Source organism: Elephas maximus, chromosome 22 (genome assembly GCF_024166365.1).
Source record: "Elephas maximus indicus isolate mEleMax1 chromosome 22, mEleMax1 primary haplotype, whole genome shotgun sequence".
In the NCBI taxonomy this organism is placed as follows: Eukaryota; Metazoa; Chordata; class Mammalia; order Proboscidea; family Elephantidae; genus Elephas; species Elephas maximus.
In genome coordinates this window covers 27,121,004-27,141,026 of record NC_064840.1, presented here as the reverse complement: position 1 = coordinate 27,141,026, position 20,023 = coordinate 27,121,004, and positions in this window count along the sequence as shown.

The following is a 20,023-nucleotide window of genomic DNA, read 5'->3' as shown; positions in this document are numbered from 1 at the left end:
CTTTGGTGTTCTTCATTCTCCTTTGCTCCAGGTGGGTTGAGACTAATTGATGCGTCTTAGATGGCCACTTGCTAGCGTTTAAGACTCCAGATGCCACTCTCCAAAGTGGGATGCAGAATGTTTTCTAAATAGATTTTATTATGCCAATTGTCTTAGATGTCTCCTGAAACCATCGTCCTCAAACCGCCGCCCCTGCTACACTGGCCTTTGAAGCATTCAGTTTATTCAGGAAACTTCTTTGCTTTTGGTTTAGTCCAGTTGTGCTGACCTCTCCTGTATTGTGTGTAGTCTTTCCCTTCACCTAAAATAGCTCTTATCTACTATCTAATTAGTGAATACCCTTCTCCCTCCCTCCCTACTCTTGTAACCATCAAAGAATATTTTCTTCTCTGTTTAAACTGTTTTTTGATTTCTTGTAATAGTGGCCCCATACAATATTTGTCCTTTTGCAACTAATTTCACTCAGCATAATGCCTTCCAGATTCCTGCATGTTATGAAATGTTTCATGGATTCATCGTTGTTCTTTATCGATGTGTAGTATCCCATTGTGTGAATACACCATAATTTATTTATCCATTGTTCTGTTGATGGATACCTTGGTTGCATCCGTCTTTTTAGTATTGTAAACAGTGCTGCAATGAACATTGGGTGTGCACATATCTATTTGTGTAAAGGCTCTTATTTCTCTAGGATATATTCCAAGGAGAATTTTTTAACAAGCATGCATTTCTTTTAGGGATCCCCCCATTTAAAATATGATCCTTTGATGTTATCAGCAACAATCTCAAATTTTCCAGATCATTAGTCCTTTTTTTTTAGTAAATTGAGATGACCAGTGACCCAGGATGGTAATAAGAATTCAAGTCTGATGGAAAATTATCAGTGCGGTTTGGGACACAACTGGACAATTACTAGTGGGTAACTACGAACCAGGTAGTTAACCTATCTAGCCCTCATTTTACCCTAAAAAACTGGGTTAGTGGTAGTTCCTACACCTTGAAGGGCATCTTACTTTGGTAAGAAAAAATAATAATAAAGGTTTTTTTTTTTTTTTTTAAGGAAAAGACTCTTGAGTGAGGCAGGCTCCCAAGGAAGGCTTCTGCCCTGGTCCCCAGTGGCAGTACCTGGTCTTAGAACTGCTTTCATTTGCCCTAGTCAACTTCTTCCCGGCTGATGGGTCTCAGAGTAGACCCCCAAAAGGTCCCTCCAGGGCCAGAAGCCCAGAGGGCAAATGTGGCTAATGGAATGCCTGGACTCTTAAGTCTGGCACCAGTTCATCAACGGGGATATAAAAAACCCAGACATCACCTCATCGCTGTCTCATCAGAAAAGGAGACTTTCTCCCTGCACATCCCCATAGAGGACAAATTCCTGCTAGGTGTGTTGCCTGGGAGGGAGCAGGAAGAATAGAGTAGGGGACCTGGGAGGTTCTTCCTCTCTCAGAGGTCAGAAGGCAGGCCGCGTCATCAGAGTAGCCCTGGGACCGCCTCTTGGTAACTATGACAACCCCAGCTCCCAGGCACTGTGTGGGCACCTGACAAGCATAACTACCCCCTCCACTCCTTACAAGCCTGGGAGGGAAGTACTAGCATATTCTAACAAGAGGAACCTAGCTCTATGAGGTGTGGGGCTTGTCTGAGGTCACTGAGCCTCAGCTGGAATTGGTTCCACTTTCTGTGCGACCCCAGAGCCACTGCTCTCAGTCTCCTAGAAGCCAGGAGGACCTGGTCTATACCCAGCTCTCCTCAAACTACGTGTTCAACCACAGACAAGTCTGAGACTCCTCCTGGGAGCTTTGTGATCCCCTTCAGGCATTTTCAGAGGGAAACTTCAGGCCACCCCAACTTCTTCCTCCAGGATAACTCTGTCATGAGGGGTAGCTCTGTCATGAGTTTACCTTTTGGGCCTTCCTGGAAGATTTTTGATCTGAAACCAGGGCCTGACAGCCTCAGAAACTTAAAAAAAACAATAACAACAACCCCCCACAGGACCAAACAGTCTCCAAGAGGTACTGTAGGAAGTTTCCCACAGTCTAATGTGCTCTTCCTAAGGGCCAATTTGGATCAGGGTCCTCGTGGCTTTTCCTCCTCTGACTCCTGCCCTGGAAGTTATGGGGTCCCCTCACACCTAGCTGAGTCCTCCAGGGCCACAGCTGTAGGCTTCTCATGACTCCTCAGCAGGGTTCCCCAAGACTAATGTCCATAGCCACAACTAGGCAGACAACTGGTTTCACGAACACACCCCACTGCAGTCCTTCCCTTTGCCCATCTTCGGGGTGACTGTTCCTCAAGGAATGGCAGATCCAAGGAAGTCAGTGCCTCTGGCATCTCAAGGGAAGATATGAATACAGATTTTTATGCTCAACCACCCAATTGTTAAATATGGACCCCTATACTGGTCATTTTTTTTTTTTTTAATACTGGTCATTTAAGGAGCCCTGGTGATGCAATGGTTAAGTGCTCAGCTGCGAAGCAAAAGGTTGGTGGTTCGAATCCACCCAGCAGCTCAGTGGGAAAAAGACCTGGCGATCTGCTTCTGTAAAGATTATAGCCAAGAAAACCCTATGGGGCAGCTCTACTCTTTCACATGGGCAGTTCTACTCTGTTGCTATGAGTCAGAATCGAATCTATGGCACCCAATGATGACAATAAACTGGTCATTTGCTGTATGGTCAGAGACCCATTCCCTGCCCTTCCTCTGCTCTGCTTGGCGCCCCTGGGTGCTGACCCCTGCAAACCATATTTCCCAAGCTCCGTTGTCAATTGGCTTTTGGTTAGGTTCTGCCAAAGGGAGGCACCAGAAAGAGATTAAAGGGTAGGAAGAGGCCAGGGTATTTCCTCCACCTGTGCAGTAACTGGGTCTCCTTTGAAGTTCCAGTTTCCCACAGATGGCTTATGGTTCTGGTAGGTTCCTCTCCTCCCTAGGGTCTTCCCAACCTCCTGTTGTCGTTAACCTCTGAGCTACCTCTCCAACTTCTGTTTGCCTTTTCAAAACTCCAGCTGTTAAGCCCTTGATATGGCAACTAATTCAGATCCTCTAAAGACCCTTCGAGGGAACCAAGCTGGTATGCAGGTCTCATCAGCCTGGAGCTGCCTGTTTGTGGCCTCTGTTTTGCAGGGAGCAAAATGCCCTCCTGTGCGTTCCCCACCTAAGCCTCCCAGGCACCCAACAGGTTCACAGGAGAGGGAAGATTACTCCCATCTCACAGCACTGGAAGATGGCGTTCAGCCAACCCCAAGGCTACCGAGTAAGCAAGTGGCCAACCAAGACTCCTGATTCCCAGCCCAGTGTTCTGTCTTGTACCCCACTCAGTTTCCCATTAGCTGGAAATGGGGCCAAAGACCTGCCCTCCTGGCTCCTTCAAACCTGTGTACACACCATTGCTGCCCTACCCCCTACCAGAGTGTAAATGCCAACTGTTGGTCTCCCTCACAGATTGTTACCCCCCGCCCCCAGGAGTGGCAGGGGTGGGGGATCCTGGATCTTATTGTCTATATACCCAAAGTGTCCCCATCACAGGTGCTGGGGACGAAATAAGAGCCATAACAACAACAACAATTACCATACCGAACCAAACTAAAACCAAATTTGTTGCTGTCCAGTCGATTCTGACTCACAGCAATCCTACAGGGCGGAGTAAAACTGCCCCATAGGGTTTCCAAAGAGTGGCTGGTGGGTTCCAACTGCCGACCTTTTGATTAGCAGCTGAGCTCTTAAGCACTAGGCCACCAGGGCTCCATACCACCTCGTGTTTATTTGTGCATCCCTGGGTAGTAAAGACAGTTAAGTGCTCAGTTACTAGCTGAAAGGTTGAGGGTACAAACCCACCCAGAGACGCCTCAGAAGACGGGCCTGGCAATCTGCTTCTGAAAGTCACAGCCTTGAAAACCCTAGGCACATTCTACTCTGCACACATGGGGTCGCCATGGATTGATTCCACTGACAGCAACCAACAACAGCATGGTGTTTATTTATGCTGAATTCCTTCCGTATGTGGGAAGGAAGGAAAGGATCTGAGCACAAGCTCCAAGAGTCTTGGCTCCTGGCTTTCCGGGATCAGATGGAAGCTTGGGGTGGTGGAAACACTTGGAGCAGGGGCCTCCATAATTAAAACAATCCACTTCTCCAAGGAGCCCTGATGGCACAACAGTTAAGCACTCAGCTGCTCCCCATAAATATTACAGCCTAGAAAACCCTATGAGGCAGTTCTACTCTGTCACAGGGGGTTGCTAAGAGTTGAAAATCAACTCTAAATCATTCCGACTGCTTACCCAGTGCTTACTATACATTCCCCAAGCGGTTTTGAGTCCTCTGTCTCTGAATTCCCCTGCTTGCCCTGGGAAAACAGAGGCTTAGGGAGAAGGACCCACCTGGTGTTCAGCTGTTCTGCAGCAGGAAGGGGTGGAGCTGGGACTCAAACTCAGATGTGTTTGGCCCCAAAGACTGCTGCATCACTGCCCTGCCCTGCATCCATGTGCCACCTACTCCATGCTGATTCCCTATGCTTGACCACCTTTGTGGTGGTTAATAAAGAGGGGCTCAGGGTGGGCTGATGGAGGCCCCCACAACCCCCCATAGCCCTTCACCATTGCTGGGCAGGGCTGTGGGCAGGAGCTTAGCCTCTGCTGCAGCCTGAGGTGGGGGCCAGGCAGGCAGCTCAGCCAACTGATGGGGGAGGCATGGTGCAGTAGGGAGGGATCCTGGGGCCAGGAAGGGGGCCCGGGGCAGGGGATAGAGACCTTCAATGGCCCCACATCTCTGCCAGGCACTCTGTGCCAAGCACTGAACTACCCTGGGTGATGGAGCCTCTCACAGGCCTGGGTTTAAACCTGGCTCTGAATAACACACAGTGGGTCTGTCTGTGAACACATAAACCTACTCGGAAGGACACCGAGAATCAGACCAACCTGTTTGCCTCTCAGGGAGGACCTGGACAGCTGGGGACAGAGGAGGTGGAGGCTGGTTTTCATTGTCTACCTCGTGGACCTTTGGACTTTTGAACCATTGTTAAATGATTAAAACATTTAAAATCTTGGTGCTACAAATCATTGCTGTGTGACCTTGGGTCCTCAGCTATAAAATAGGGTTAATCACAGCACTGACTTCAGAGGATAAGAAAACCCAAACCAAACCCACTGCCATAGAGTCAATTCTGACTCATAGCGACCCCATGGGGATTTCAAGGCTGTAAGTCTCTACAGAAGCAGACTCCCATGCCTTTTTCCCACGGAGCCACTGGTGGTTTTAAATTGTCAACCTTTTAGTTAACAATTGATCACTTTAACTGCTGTGACACCAGGGCTCCTTCGTAGGATAAGGGTGAGGCATAAATGAAAACACATCTGTAAAGTGCTTAGCATAGTGCCTGACACACAGCAAGAGCCCTTAACAAGAGCCACTCTTGTTATTAGGTACTATTTGTCTGCAGACTCCAGGCAGGGGCTACTGCCACTGTCCTCTCCACCTTCTGGGACTTGTCCTTTAAATGGAGGCCATTCCAGCAAATGTCAGCTCTGTCACCACCAATTCTGTGACGTGGGCAGAGTGTCACGTCTCTGTGCCTCGATTTTCTACTCTGTCAGATAGAGATACTAGAGCTTGCCCGCTATTCACAAGGTTATTGACAACCAGGATTAGTCACTCCATATTTCCCAGTGATCTCTGTCCAGGCACAGGGGATACCAAGGTGAGGGTGAGGGACTCACAGCCTGGTGGGGGAGGCAGACACATAACAGATGCTTGCAACAAGAGGGAAAGGTGCTGGACAGGAGAAACAGGGTCAGGGGCTGTCAGTCTGGGGTGGGAAGGACATCAAGGAAGGCTTCCTGGAGGAGGTGTTACCACAGCTGAGCCTCGAAAAGTGAGCAGAAATTGTTCAGTCAAAGGAAAAAAAGGGGGCCAGGGAAAGCAGCAAGAGCAAAGGCCCAGAGGTGTGAGACCCAATGGGTTGTTCCAGAATGAGCAGGAAGGAGGCTCAGCCTTGAGGGTAGCAGGAAGCCTTTGACACGGATCTTAGAGAACTGCCTGGGTTTAGACTCTGGCTCTACCACTTACCAGCTATGTGATCTTGGGCAAAGTGCTTAACCTCTCTGTGCCAAATGAGGCTAATGGTGCTTAAGCCATAGCGCTGTGAGAATAAAAGTAAGTTAATACATGGAAGGTGTTAGAACAGTGGCTGGTACTCAAGGGGTAGTGGCATCAAGGAGAGGATGCTGAGTAAATCTTTGTGGAGCTGATGAACAAATGAGCAAACAGATAGCCAAGCTCTTGGCCAGTACCAGGCCCAGTTTGGGCCAGTCCTGCTCTGGCCTCCCTCCTTCCTGCTCACCACTGGGCTGGGACCCCACAGATCACCAGGAGGTATAGCAATGCCCACCCCACCTGGGAACCATCTCTGCCAGCTTCTCTGTCTCCATGCTGCCTTTAGGGGCCTAGACTTAGCCCTGGGAACCAGGCTTGGCGGTCAGGCTGGGTCTCGAAGTGGAAGGAGACCCATCTTTATTATCGCCTCAGAGACACAGAAGGAGGGGGTTAGAGGAGGACTTTTGCCCCCGGACACAAGCCCAAGGGGGCACCCGACAAGGCTGGCTGGCAAATCACCCCCATACCATGTTGACAAGGCAGGGTGGGTGGGGGCAGTGCAAAGCAAATGGAGAGGTTGCCCCTGGGCGCTCATTACCCTCACTATGCCTCTGCATCACCTGCTAGTGCCGTGCCCGGTAAGTGATCCACCTCATATAACTCAGGTCTGACCAGTTTAGGGATGAGGAGACTGAGGTTCAGGGAAATAAAGGGACTGGCCGAGGGGCAGGGGGGAGTCCTCCCCAAGGCCATGGGCTCCACATAGTACCCTGTTTGTCCACTCTGACCTAGCTCTTGCCTGCTTGCTTGGCCTGGTTGCTGCCCCATTTGGATACATCAAGACTCAGTTCCAAGGTGAAAGAGTCAGACTGGGGGTGGAGTTGAAGGGAGGTTGAGGGAAGTCAGAAGCATGGCCATCAGTGACGACATCTTCAAGATCATTCACATGGTACAAGTGGGGAAACTGAGGCCCAGAGAGGTTCCATAAGCCACTCCAGGCTGCCCAGCCTCTCCATGACAAGGCTGGGATGGGATCCAGTTCTTGCTTTCAATGCACAATCTGCCCTGATGTCCCAGATGCCTGGCGGGGGGGCCCCCTAGGCACTGGCCCGAGGTAACCTGACTGCAAACAGGGACCCGGGAGAAAGACAGGGCCAGAAGGAGTGGTGTGCAGGCAGTTTTGCTGGCGAGAGCCCCAAGGGAGCCGTAAGTCAGGCACTGCGGCTGCTGGTCTGCAGTGGGGACTCATGCCTGGGCAGTGAAAGCACACCCCATCCATTCCCCCTGCCCACCACAGGACCAGGCTGCTGCGGAGGCCACTGCGGCCCTGACTGAGTCCTCAGCTTGCTCGGTCTGCAGCTCTGCGCAGGGAGTGGGAGGAGATGCTGAATCGGGTTCAGCCCACTTAGCTGCAGTGAGTGCTGACGCCAAGAACAGCCCTAGGGTGTGGCCTGGTAACTTAACCCTGCAGCTGGGCAGAAAGAGGTGGCAGGAGGAGGCCTGGAGGCCCAGGGAGTTAGAAGCCTTCAGTGCCCGGGACTGGGGAAAGGGAGGCAGGGAAGGGTCTGGGAAGAGGAAGAGGGGTCCCGTGCTGAAGAGGAGCCGAGAGCACGGTGGAAGGAGCTTCTCCAAGCCCCGGAGCTGAGTCTGAGGAGGGTGGTGACAGGATGGAGCACCCAGGCCCTGTCCAGGGGGAGCTGATGGCCTGGGATGGGGGCAGGGGAGACACAGCCCTGACATAATTCACTGTGAGACAAGGTAAGTGAGCTGAGGTGACAGAAGGCACTTGATGGGCAACCATGATAATAATAATAATAATAAAACCCTCACTCATTGCCGTCAAGTCGATTCCGACTCAATAAGGTTAGTAAAATGAGGATAATGATTCTCTTTAGTAAGTGTAGACATTGTGACAGTCACCACCAGCCTCAGCAAACCCTGTGAATGAGACACTATTCCTCCATTTTACAGATGAGAAAACTGAGGCCCAGAATGACTGCCATATAGCCAGAGGAGCTCCATCTCAGCCCCAGAAAATCTTGCTGTGCCCATTCTCCTGGGCTCTGACAGCAGGCGGGCAGGGGTGACATCCTTGTGGCCCAGCTGTGTCCCCTGCACAGTTCCTGAACACAGAGCTCAGTACACAATGATGAGTGGATGTGTGAAACCAGCCTCACTGGGGCAGACAGGAGGAACACCCAATCCCTCCCCTGCCTCCCGTCCTACTCCAGGTAAATGGGGACACATCTGATCTGGTATCTGATCTAGCCTCTCAGTGCCCTGAGAGGTGGCCAAGGCCTGGACAATCACTCCCATTTCACAGGCCAGAAAACTGAGGCTTAGGGAGCTTATATGCCTTGTGTGGCATCCCCAGCCAGTCTGCGGTAGAGCCAGGCCCCTTCCCTCACCTCACCCCCCATCAGCACTCTCCAAGGGAGGCCTGGACTTGCTGTCGGGAATAAATAATGCCAGGGAAAGCTAACATTTAGTGAGCAGTTACGATGTACCAGGCACACAGCATCTCATCTACTTCAACAACCTTTTATTTTTTTTTAACAGTTTTATTGAGATATAATTCACATAACATACAATTCGGTGTACAATTTAGTGGCTTTTAGTATATTCGCAGAGTTGTACAATCATCACTACAATCAATTTTCATCACACCAAAAAGAAACCCTGAACCCCTTAAAGCCTGTCCCCCAAGACTTAGGCAACCACTGCTCTACTTTCTGTCTCCCTAAAAAAACAAAAAAACAAACCTGTTGCCATCAAGTTGATTCTGACTCATGGCAACCCCATGTGTTACAGAGTAGAACCACTTCATAGGGTTTTCTTGGCTGTCATCTTTACAGAAGCAGATTGCCAGGCCTTTCTTCCACGGTGCTGCTGGGTCAGTTCAAACCATCAACCTTTAGGTTAACAGCTGGGTGCAAACTATAGTTTTGCCTTTTTTGGGTATTTCACATAAACGGAATCATATGATAGCCTACAGCCTTTTGAATATGGTGCTATTGTTACCCCGTTTCCCAGATGAAAGTAAACGAGACTTGGAGAGGTGAAATTCTTACCTAGGGCCCTCAACGAGGCAATGACGGGTGGGATTCAAACCCAGAGCAGCCTGACTTCAGAGATCCTGCCCTTCACAACTCCACCAGCAGAGGCTTTTGGGGTAATGGGAGGGCAGCTCTTCCCTCCTCCTTTCTTCCCAAACCTGGGGCCCCACACCCGAATTCCTCCATCGTGCCCAGGGGTACTGCCAGGGAAAGCTCAAGCCCAGGGACCCCATCCAGGCCTCTCATGACCCCATTCTCAATCCTACTGGCCTCAGCTTACGTCACCTCCTTTGGGAAGCTCTCCCTGACTGCACACTTTTCTTGGCACTCCTGCTGCCCACCGACCAGGCAGCCTGGCCCCTCTCTGGGTGGGTGGGAAACTGAGGCCCCAGGGAGGTGTCTGTGGTCACCAATGAGGCCAGATCCCCACATTCCACAACAGTGCTTTTGGCCTGGCCTATTCTAAATGGGAAGCCCCTCTGGCCCCAAGGAAGAAGACAGAGCACTGTGCTGCAAGTCTGGATGCCTGCAAGTCCCGGCTCCCCAGCAGACTCATCTCCTTCACCCTCACTCCATCCTGAGAAGTGATGCCTGACATGCCAAGGCCCATGTGAAGGGGTGTGGGGAAACTGAGGCTTAGTAAGGCTAGTGATCTGCCAAGGCCACAGGCACTGAGCCAGGACTCAAGGGCAGACCTACGGACTCTCTGACTTGCCCCTCATACACACTGCGGGACAGGGACCCCTACTTGGGGCTCCCATGGCCCCCAGACTTGCTCCTCTTTCAGTACTTATAAAACTAGATCTCTTCCTGTTGGTGTACCTGATGAGGGGAGCTGGGAGCCTGTCTTCTTTGTGGCTGTATTGCCAGTGCACGGCCAGGCTGGAACAGGTCTCAGGAAATGTTTGTTGAATCATTGACAGAAGGATGGAAGGAAGGGAGAGGTGGGGTCTGGGTGGGTCCAACCGCCTGCCCAGAATCATGTACTACTATTACAGGCTCCACCAGTTCTTCTGACTGACAAATCTACAACTCTTGACATTTTGGGGTCCTATACCTCTTGGAGAATTACCCACACAACCCTACAAATAGTTTTGGGGGTTCCTGGCCCCCTGCAGTCACCCACAGACCCCTGAACTCCAAGCTGAAAACCTGGTGCCAGGCCACAACGCCATACTGAGCCTTATCCCCTGGCACTCCCTGCGGCAGTCCTGACACCATTTCTCTGCTGCCTCCATCCTCACATGGCTGCCGCTGCCACCAGCCAGAGATGTGCTAGAATGCTCATTAATGCCACCTCGGCCACTGTCAGGCCTGGCAGCCAGCAGCCTCAGGGGCCATGGCTGCCCACATCCCACAGTTGGGTCCCCCACTGCCTCTGCAGGACCCTGCCTCGCTTCCCTCCCTGATAACTCCATCTTGGTTGGGAGTTGTGCAGGGGGAAGACAGCGGGTGGGCAGGAACTCCCTCAATGCCCAGAATGGCGCTACAGACACAGCTGATAGGTACAGCTGGCACTTATTGAGGGTTTTCCAGGGCAGCAATGGCATTAGGTTTTATGCATGAACAGCTGATACTATTAGCACCCCATTTTACAAATGCAGAAACTAAGGTGGAGAAAGAAGTCACTTGCCTGAGATGCCCAGCTGGGAGGTGGAAGAAGCAATGGCATTCAGCCCTGGGTTGGTCTGACCTCAGAGGCAGGTGCTGAACCATTAGGGGAACCAGCCTCCCCTGCAGGCACTCCTGGGTGTTTTATTATTTTTTTTAATTAATTTTTATTGTGCTTTAAGTTTACAAATCAGGTCAGTCTCTCATACAAAAATTTATATACACCTTGCTATACACTCCTAATTGCTCTCTCTCTGATGAGATAGCACAGTACTTCCCTCCACTCTCTCTCCTCGTGTCCGTTCGGCCAGCTTCTGACCCCCTCTGCCCTCTCATCTCCCCCCAGACAGGGAGATAGTCTCATGTGTCTACTCGATCCAAGAAGCTCAGTCTTCACCAGTAACATTTTCCATCCCATATTCCAGTTCCTGGGTGTTTTTTATTGAAAGATCTATTGAGGGAATGAAGAAGGATCTTTTGGGAGGCGGCCAAGGCTGCAGGATGCCTGTTATTGGAAGCTCTGTGCACAGGGGACATGCTGAATGATGTGGCAGAGCCAGGGTCACTAGAAATACTCTGGGGACACATAGCTGAACTTCGGGTAGTTTCTTCAACTGCAGTCATAAAATATTAAAGCCAGAAGGCACCTGATGGTTGGGATTGTCTAATCTCTACTTTCTACTAATGGGACATTCAGGCCCAGAGACTCAAGGGACTTAGTCAAATTAAAAAGAGATGTAGGTCCCCTGAAGTAGTCTTAAAATCAAACAATAGTTTAGCTTAACTAGTAAAAAAAGGTCTGCCTTGAGCATTATGCTCTTTTAAGAACTATCTGTACGAGAACCTGGTGGCGGGGGAGCAGTGAGTTTATGTTAGTGACAGAGAACAACTCAGAAAAGGAGGGTGAGAATGGTCACACAACTCAAAGAATGTAATCAATGTTACTGAAAAGTGCATGTAGAAACTGCAGAATTGGTTTGTTTTGCTGTGTAGCTTCTCAAAAAACAAAAAACAGATGTAGGTCTTCAACCTCCCTAAGATTAAAGAACATCAGCTCCGGAAAGAACGTCCTGGGACTTCCTGTCTAAGCCCGTCATTTTACAGAAAGGGAAACTGAGGTTCAGAGACAATGATATATCAAGTCAGACAGCATGTACCATTGATATCCCCGTTAAGTTCCAACTTTTTATCAGTGGAGTATCCTGAGGCCTATGAGGTGATTTCCTTGAGCCTCAACTGTGAAATGGAAGCAACAAAACCTCCGGTCACTGTCACGTATACGTATGTACCTAGCACATGGTGGGTGCTCAGTTCTTCCTTTGTTTTATTAATACTGGGAGTCCCTGGGTGATGCAAAGGGTTAAAGTGAGCTCAGCTGCTAACCGAAAGGTTGAAGGTTCAAACCCCCCACAGGGTGTCCTCGCTAGCGGAACTGTCCCCAGGGCAAGACCTTTTCCTCCAGCAGCCTTCTCCGGGCAGGTTCCGACCCGGGAAGAACAAAATGAACCGGCCCAGGCCCTGGCCTCGCCCCCTCCTCCCGAGGTTGTGCGTTCAACGCTGCCCCCCCGTCGCAGTAGATGTTACTCACAAAGAAGGAAGCAATGGCAGGTCAGAGCTGCCACCCCTTTCCCACCGTCTCCTTGGACGCCGCGGAGACCAAAGCCTCCCGGGAGGTCCGGTCCGGGATGAAAGCAGCGCGCCCGGGCCTTCAGAGGGGCGCTCGACAATCCTCGGAGGCTGGACAGCGCGTTCGGGCGTTTCCACCGTGGAGGAGCTGGGCTGACGTGACACGCTAGGGTGCCCGCCGCCGCCCGCAGGGGGCGCTGTTGCCGGCGCCACTCTGTCAAGGGGGGAAAGCTGGCCTAGCCAGATAACCCCGTTCTGTAGTCCCGGAACCTCGGTTTTTTCCTCTGGAAAATGGGTTTAATGACAAATACCCACTTGTGAGGCTCCAGTGGGACCCGGATAAGTTTGCAAAAGGAACCAGGAGACACAGATTGACGAATAAGCAAGTTACTTCTCTATGCATCGGTTTATTATCTGTAAATATTGTAATATTGTATCTTCCGTCCCTGTGGGTATTGTGAAGACGGAAAAATGTCTAGGGCTTGGCACAAGGTCTGGCGCTTGGTAAAAGGCAATGATTGTGACAATGAGCAAAGTGCCTGGCCAGGCCAGGAAATAATGTTCAAGTCTTGGTTCCTGCCCTAGAGAACACCAGACACAGAACCAGAAACTTCTAGCAAACTTTGGCAGAAGCACTGGCTGGGAGTCAAGAGGCCTGCCACTGACCACTTGGCCTCCGTTTCCCTACCTGTATAAATGATGACCTCTAGGGCCCTCTCAGCCTAGACTCCGGCTTGTGAAGTGTGGCCAAAGATGGCTTAAATGAGATGTATAACATGGAGTAGTCTATGGGAAGTCACTGCCGATTGGCATTTATTCATTCAACAAACTTTACTGAGCATCTACTCTGATTCCAGGCCCTGGGGACAGAACACTGAGTAGGAGATGGCTCTTGCCCTTATGGAGCTCACAGTCGAGTTAGGAGATAAATGAATAACTGTTTAGAATACAGTGTGAGGACTAGAAAGAGGGAAAGACATTCTGTGTCGGCACTTGGGAGCCCAAAGGAAGCAGAGTGAAACGCTGGGGATTGGGAAAGCTCCCTGGAAAAGGAGGTATCATCGAATTTTTGAAGGAAAATGAGTTATGTGAAGGGTGGGGTGACTGGATCTTGGGGTGGGGCAAAGGGTTCCAGACAGAGGATGCCCAAGGGTATGAAAGAATGTGGCAGAATCAATGTCGTGGAGATGGGCCTGGAAATAGAAGGGATTTGGGCAGAGATGGATATGGGCGGGGGTAGCGACCAGTCCTCTCCTAAACCACCACCAGGGAACATTCTTGTGTCCTTCTGTCTGTGCCTCAAGTGTTTGTGTCCCCACCATTTGTTCAACCAGTGCACACATCCTGAGCCCCCAGGTGCGGGGCCTACTCCCTGCCCCCGAAAGCCCATGGTGTAGGAGGCACCGGGACTAGCCATCCCCAAGGTCCCAGGACATACCTTATGTAATAAGCAGGGCACAGGCACCAGGGAGGAGGAAGATGGGATCCCAGGGAAAGGGCCAGTCATGAGCAAAGGCAGGAGACTGGGGCCGGGCGGGGGGTGGGAGGAAGGGGGTTTGTTCTAGAACCAGACTGTCAAGTTTTGAATCCTGGTTCTGTACATGGCAAGTGATTTAACCTCCTGCCCTCAGTTTGCTGACCTGTAAAGCTCCTTTAAGAGTTGATGTGGCGCTTAAGGAAACAGCATATGTACAAATTCAACAGCAGGAGCTCAATTAGTGAGACCAGACTATTGGTTGAGGCCAGATCTGGATGGAGTTCTGCTGCTCAGGGACACTGGTTCTGAATGCACATTCTTCCCTCCCCACCTGGGAGATTTTGGCTCAGGCGATACGGGAAGGCCCAGGAATCTGCACTGGTGACCAGCACCCCAGGAGCTTCTGAAACAGAATTATATATATTTTTTTTTAACCGAAGAGCACGTTGCCTACAGTCACTCTGCTGTTGGGTGACGTCGCGTCAATTCCAATTCACAGTGGCTCTATATGACAGAGCAGAACTGCCCCATAGGGTTTTCATGGCTGGAGCCGCTGGGTGGGTTCAAACTGCCAACTTTTCGGTTAGCAGCCAAGTGCTTAACCATTGCGCTTCCAGGGCTCCGAACTCCTCGCAGCAGACAGCAAAGACCTTAAGGTCAGCTCTGCCTCCTCCCTCCTCCGCCACGAACCTCCTCAGATGCCAAAAGGTTGTCCAGGCATCCAGCAGAGCCTTCCCCGGTGTCGAGTTCCCATTCCAAGTTGGCCCTGGGCTGATACAGTCTCCCGTCCACTGCGGACGCCTGGCTCGGGGCTGAGCAAGAGGGTTCAGAAACTTTACTGATACGTCTCCCCCATGCTGGCATCTGTTGTCTTTGGGGGGTGCCACCAGGCTGCCACCGGGTGCTGTATGTCATCAAGCAGCCTGACTGCAGAGGGATAGGCAGGGTGCAGCTGCCCTGGAGCAGGGCGAGCTTCATGTTCCCACTCCCAGGGGCCTCTTCGTTTTTCACTGTTGTAAAAAATATATAGACATCACACATTTACCGACTTAACATTTTTCAAGTGTACAACTCAGTGATATCAATTAAATTAATCACTTTGTACCACCGCCACCCATAATCTTAGCCAAACGCAGCGGCCTCTTCTAAAACCCAGTACAGCCTCATTTACCTGCCAACACTGAACATCAGGAATGACCTTTTATGCAGCCGGTATGCTCCTCTCAAGCCCCAACATCCAAATTTAATCTCTTTGGCCTGAAATCTTCCTAAAACATACTACGGACTTCCTTCTTCTCCAGCATAAAGAGATGACTCATCACTGAAACTTTTTTTTTTTCTTTAATTCTGAGAGCCAATGTGGATATTGGGCAGCGCAGGGGACCTGAGCACCCCAAGCCTAGGTGTGAGCTGCAGCCCCTCTACTGCCTTGCTCTGTGACCTTGGCAAGTCACTTCCTCCCTGACCTCACTCCTCCTCTGTAGAAGGGGTTACATCCCCCTGCTGAGTTGTCTTAGACGTCAAGCATATACACGGTCAGCACAGGGCAGGCAGACGGTCACCACACACAGATCACTAAAACCATTTTCTCGATGACTCAAGAGTTAAACTGTCAGTATCAGCCATCGTTCCATGACTGCCTTCTATTTATCTGCCTCTTCTATTTCTATTTACCTGGCCGGGTTGTCCAGAAAGCTGAGTCAGCAGTCATTTCTAGTTTCGGACTCCACTTCCTGGGAAGACCCCTTCCTCCCCAGACAACCTAGAGAAACATTAACCAAAACCAAACCCGTTGCCCTCGAGTCAGTTCTGACTCATAGCGACCCTATAGAGAAACATATGAGCCTGGGAAAAACCCAGAGCTAATTCTCCAAGGTGCCAGAAGGAACTCCCAGAGAAAAGTCCCACAACGGTGAAGGGACAGGGACAATGCTGTGTCCTGTTCAATGCCACGGTCCTATGGGAATCCACTGTGAACCTGAGAGGTGGCAGCACAGTGTTGTAGTTGAGTGTACCCACTGCAGAGCTCATTAGACCTGGGTTCGAACCCCAGCTCCATCACTTACTAGCTGTGAAACCTACAGCAAGTTACCCAATCTCTCTGAACCTCCATTTCCCAAATCATGCACTGGGGATAGTAACAACATCTACTTCACAGGGTTGCAAGGATGAGACAGCATAAATGCAGAGGCATCTCCTCCCCCTGTAGATGAGAGCTTTCATTCTTTTTGCTACTTAGTCTTTTGCTCTAGGTAATGCTAGTAGTGAAAGCCCTACAGCCCTAGAGCACTTCTACCTAGCAAGGCCCACCCAATCACTAGCAGAAGGTCACTTACATACGACCAATGAGCCATCTTGCTCCCACGTCTCCAGAACCACAGCCCGAGAACCATTCATCCAGAATTTCTGCAACCGGAACGGGGCGGGGAGGGGGGGGAATGGATCCGCCCACCAATTCCTGGCCTTTGCGACAGAACCTAGCCTCCCACCAGTGCCACCTCAGGGCAACTGCCCTGCCACAGGCTCTCATCAGCTGCAGGCAGGTCCTCTGGTGGTTAAGACTGTGGGTGGATATCAGGAAGGGAGGCTGATGCAAACCTGTACATTGTTCAGTTTTTGCTGTTTCCTGCGTAAAGCAAGTAGGGATAGGAAGGCTTCCCCTCTTTAGTTTAAATCTGATTTGAGCCCTGCAAAAAACAGGGCACCTCCAAGGAAGGGGAGGAGGGAAGGGAAAGGACAGAAGAAAATGGAGGAAAAGGAGGGACATAACAGAGGGAGAAGGGAAAGGAGGGACATAATAGAGTGAGAAGGAAAAGGAGGGGAGGAAGGAGCATGGGAACGGGAGAGGAGAGTGTGGGACAGAAAGAACACTAAAGGGGAGCACAAGAAAGGCATGGAGACAGAAATGATCAGGGCTTTATATACACATAAAAATAACTGCTAAATGTAAACAGAATACTAGGAGCGGGGTAAGCTTGCAGGCAATGGATTGGGCAGGGTTTGAGCTGTGGCAAACGTGACCACACAGCTGCAGCAGGGAGGCTTCTGGCCTGGGGTGTGGGGCCATACATTCATTCGATCCCACGTTCCCCAGTCACTGTGCAGGTGGACTCCCTCCAAGCGCTCCTCAGACCCTGGAACTGTCCAGATAGCAAGTGCTGAAATGTCTAGTAGTCACTAGCCCTCAGACGGGGCCCTGCAGTCATTCAACTACTTGCTAAGCATCTACTGTATGCCAGCCACTGGTCCAAGCGCTGGAGAAACTGGCAGTGAATAAAAGAGAAAAATCCCTGCCCTTCTGGAGCGTGCATTCTAGTGGGAGGAGACAAGAGAAGATACACAATAGAATATTAAAAAAGGTCAAGTTCTATGGTGAAAAATAAAGCAGGAAAAGGGAATGGAGTTTAGCAAGTGCTCCCAAACAGCAGTCACATGCTGTTCCCTGTACAGGGGACACAGTGATATGGGATGTCCGGGCCAGGAGGTGGGCCCCCACGTACAGGATGCACTGATCCTGGGTCCTGGGTCACAGGGAATCTCAGCTGGGCGACCTGTCAGAGTCCAGACCCCAAACTCTGCCCCAGGAAGCTGCCTATTCCGTCTCTGTGGGCTCCCATACCTCCACCTTCAGGCCATCTGGACCTTTACTACACAAGAGAAATGGAGTTTTTGCCCCATGTGTTCTCACCTGCTTGGGCCTGGATGGTCTGAAACACTGGCTCCCCTCTGCTCTGTGACTGAGTCAATGCAGACAACTCACTGCTTCAGTCCACCCGTCTATAAAAGAGAGACAATGATCTTTGCCTACTGAACAAGGCTTGGGGGGTACCAAGAACAAAGCGATGGCTGAGTCCTCTCTGCTGGACATATGGGAGGGCCTCTCCCTCACTAACCAAAACCAAACCCGTTGCCATTGAGTTGATTCTGATTCATAGTGACCCTATAGGACCCCCATAGGGTTTCCAAGGAGTGCCTGGGTGGATTCGAACTGCTGACCTTTCAGTTAGCAGCCATAGCTCTTTACCACTACGCCACCAGTTTCCCTCCCTCAGTACAGCCTCCTTCTTCTGAGTCTCCAGTGCTCACACAGGGTCTGATCCAGTAGACACTGACAGAATGAAGTTAGAAACAGCAATGCTTGGCTGACATTCACAGGGAACTTTACTGCTTTACTCTTTACCCTGTAGACATGTTCCTAAAGAGTGCCAGCCTCGGGACCCACTGGACCCTGGAGGGCAGCTCAGGGACGGCGGAGGCTGAGTTCCAAAGCTGAGTGGCCCAGTATGGCCAGGGCAATAGGTCTTCCAGCGTGGATCACTGGACCCTCATTCTGGGAGACATTCAGGGGCAAGAAAGGCCTGTAGTCAAGTAAGTTTAGGACTTAGCACACTCTGTTTGTTTCTGGATATTCCCAATGCTTACGACCAACTCCAAGCTCTGGGAAGATCTGATCAAAAAACCTGTTTCACTCTACGGCCATGAAACTCCCTCTTGTGGTTTTTGGAGAAACACCTATTATCAATCCTGAGGAAGGTGCTTTGGGAAATGCTGGACTGGGATTTGGGAAGGATTTGAAAATCCTTGTCCCAGAGAGACAATTGGGGGGTTTACGGAGTTCTGTAATTTCAGTGTCTAGTATGTGTCTCTGTGCTTACATTTGATGGATGGATGAATGAATGAATAAATGATGGATGAATTGAATGAATGAATGAGTATGTTGTTCTACTCATTTTCCAAATGAAAAGAATGTGGAGAGAAAAGGGTGAAAGTAATTTGAGCCCCAAGGTATCAGGGCAGAATAATTCTTAGTCCTTTCTAGATCACAAGTTTGGCTGGAGAACTGATGAGATTTTTTTTTATCCACTCATTCATTCATTCACCCAATGACAACAGAGCGGTAATGTGATGCTAGGTGTTAGCACTGGGGACCATGGCAACAGGCAGGAGAGAATGACTGACTAAATATGGAGGTAAAGGAGGCCAGGGATGGCTTCCTGGAGGTGAGCCTGAAGGGCCCTTTGGAGACTGACCCCAGGGATCCCACCCCCATGCCATTTTTCCAGTCAAAGGAGTCATACTTGGGGCTCTTGGAATCCACAGACAACCAAGATCCGATGATTGTGGCCCTGGTCTCAACAGAATCCATTTCGCCCCTCTCCTGTGTTACCCAGGCTGCTCCCACCTTTCCCCCTTGCAGTCAGCTGCTCATCAGCCTCCCTACACCCAGCAGATGTATCTGCATTCTGTAAAGACCCAAAAGAACATAGCTCTAATGGCAAAATTCCAAGTAGAATGACAAGTAAATGGGGAGATATGTGAAACCAAGGAGACCCTGCTCAAGGCCCCCCCCACATGCCACTCTCAGAAGTCTCAGGCTGGTCACTCACCTCCAATCTCCCAGCACCACTTGCAAACCAGCCCCTCTGCCCCCTGCAAAATGGAGCCTAACTGGATCTTTAAATGGGAAGAAAAACTGCTTCATCATGTTCTGCTCCTCCATGCAAAACCAGAAACTCCCTTCCCCCTCTTCTCTCCTCCCCGGCGCACTCTCCTTCCGGTAAAACGTGGTTAAAGGGACAGCACCACACTGCCCCAGCTTGGAGGGTCTGCTTAGACCCAGGGTGGGGTGGGGGGATGAGGCAAAGGGCAAAAGAGACTGGAACTGGTGGAGGTCTTTCCTGGAGGGTTCTGTCTGTCCCCGTCCTGGGGATCCCACAGAAAGAAAATCAGAGTAAACTGGGGGTGCAGTGCAGCTTGAGACAACTGCCTGGGGGAAGACTCTGATCTGGAGGGGTTCTACGTTGGCCCCAAGGGGTCTCAGCGCTCTGGCATCGCCAGGGGTCCTTTCAGCTCCCAGTGGAGAAGCGGGAACAGTTCAGGAGTGTGTGTAGGAGAACTTCACAGGGAATGAGACTGGACCCCTATAGCAGAAAGTTGAGGGGCTGGGCCGGGGCCCTGGCACACCCTCGAGGTTCTCCATTTGCATATCACAGGGGTCTGGAAAGCTGGAGCTGTCCTGCCGTTCCCTCCACCCCCAAGGCAAAGGCAGAGGTTAACCCCTTCCTCCCCAACAAGTGGCAGGCGCTGTCCCCAGTGCTGAAGCATCACTGCAGTGCCGCCCCCACTCCCAAGGCATTTAACATGAGCCCAAACCCAGAAGGAGCAAAATAT